This window comes from Limulus polyphemus, unplaced genomic scaffold (genome assembly GCF_000517525.1).
Source record: "Limulus polyphemus unplaced genomic scaffold, Limulus_polyphemus-2.1.2 Scaffold173, whole genome shotgun sequence".
NCBI classification, from domain to species: Eukaryota; Metazoa; Arthropoda; class Merostomata; order Xiphosura; family Limulidae; genus Limulus; species Limulus polyphemus.
The window spans coordinates 398,803-401,024 of record NW_013665783.1 but is presented as its reverse complement, the minus strand read 5'-3'; the positions used below and the strand labels follow the sequence as shown (position 1 = coordinate 401,024).

Sequence of the window (2,222 nt, the reverse complement as noted above, 5' to 3'; positions counted from 1 at the left end):
AGGGGACAAGTTATCCTTGAGATTCCTCCATGCAACCTTAGACGTGACATCATGCAATTTTATTAAGCAAAAATATATAATTCTAGGATTATGCAATCTTCATCGATTTAAATCCTGACATTTGTGTTATGTATTATCTTTAATAAATACTAAGTTCGATTTGTTCGTAAGACTGGGTGTTTCTAAATGCACATAATATAAAAACTAATTGTAGTGTTTATCATAATCTGTAATACTTGATTTATTTTACAAAAATTTTCTTTGTTTCTTCTTTTTCGGGGATAATAAAACATGTACTGTGTGAAAACACCTTCCTTTTACTACTGTTTTACCGAAACTTTGATATAAAATCATGTACTGTGTGAAAACACCTTCATTCTACCATTGTTCTTCAAAGTTTCGGTAAAACAGTAGTAAAAGGAAGGTGTTTTCACACAGTACATGATTTATATCAAAGTTTCGGTAAAACAGTAGTAAAAGGAAGGTGTTTTCACACAGTACATGATTTATATCGATGTTCTGGTTAAAACATTTTCAAATTTTATCCACGTAGAACAATTTTTAACTTCTAAAGTTTTCCATTACAGAAAGCTTCGTTAGACACTACCTAAACCTGTGGCCAAATGTTTTACACCATCTAGAAATTTAGAGATGAGGCATTATTAAAAATGTTACAAGAACATAATATAAATATTTTGTTTAACATAATTTGATAAATAAAAGACATCACAAAAGTCTACCGGAAGTTATAATAGTAGTACTTAGTATTTCTAATCCATTCCATGATTTTTCAAGACTTTTTAATTCTTTCATGCGTGGATTCAATGAAGCACTGAAGGATCAAGTTATTCTTTATATTCCGTTATGCAGCCCTTAAGCGTAACGTCATTCAGTAGGTTTTATTAGACTTTATGAAACAACATTACGTACACCTAGGGTTGTACTAACCTTTTGGCCATGGCTTTACATGGTATTTAAATTGCAGTAAGAGTAATTAATTGATATTTTCAACATTCAAATATTGAAATGTACTCGCACTGCTACACAACTAATCTCTAATTGTTTCTCATCTTGTTAATTTATTTACTTCAACAAAAACAAAGATTAAATTAATCAATTAATTAAATGAGAAGGAAATAATGCAAATTGTTTTTGAGCGTAAAGCTACACAATGGGCTATCTGCTCTGTCCACCGCGAGGAATTGAACCCGGAACTTAGCGTACCATCTAAGTAATATTCATTGATGTCTCAAAATTGTTTAAGTTGTCACAGCGAAGCGTAAGAGTTAGTAATAATAAAATGGGAGAATGGTATGTAAATAATATCGAAATTCCAATTAGCAGCCCCTCAGTGACTCAGTAGTAACTCTGCAGGCTTATGATGCTATAAATCGGGATTCGATACTCGTGGTGGGCACAGAACAGATAGTCCATTATGTAACATTGTGCTCTCAATGACAAACAAACCAATTAACACCTCTTTTCGTCACAGTAATGAACATTTTGTAGTTTCGGTTTTCGTTGGAGATTTTCCGAGTTTGGTTTAAAATAAATAATTATTTCCTGATTGTTGTTTTTATTATCTGAGTCTCAAAATCTTACGTTTTCTCACAATATTAATGGATTGATTTCACTTAGCTCCTGACGTGTCGGTTCTTTAACTTCACATATAACACATTCTAAAACAGTTATCTTTCTTATTTAAAGATACAGAAAAGCCTTACCTGAACTATTTAATATGCTTGTTGCCAAGGTCAACCAGAAGAATATGAGTAAGATTTGAGTCATTGTTCTATAGTAAGAATAAGCAATTTGTTAATTGTTCACACTTTATATCCTCGCACAAATCAAAGTTCACCACTTAGCGTGGTCATTACTACCTAGCTTTGAAATCTAGCGGGTTGCCATATGCTACCGAACGGTTCGTATATACTGTGAGAATGTGATTCTACGAGTATTTTCGCGCATAGCAACGTGATAATCCAATCGTTTTTGCGCATGTTCAGTGAAGGTAGGGCGATACAACAGTCAGGCTACCGTGATTGGTATGGGTTGATTCCATTACATTGCCCAAACGTAGTATGGTCCACTAGTAATTCCTTTCCCGTTGACAATAACGACAACTGCTAATCGCTACAGAAATAGGGGGGGAAAAAAAAGCTCAGATCTCTTGATAAGATTTCCTATCAGTTAACACTTTGCTTGTTGGGGGAACATTCTTG

The 2,222-nt window shown here is 33.4% G+C and overlaps 1 pseudogene; it reads right to left on the bottom strand.

Moving 5' to 3' along the window:
- Positions 1-1,942, bottom strand: part of LOC106478020 — an 83,803-nt pseudogene extending 81,861 nt beyond the window's left edge.
- Between the last annotated feature and the right edge of the window lie 280 nt (positions 1,943-2,222).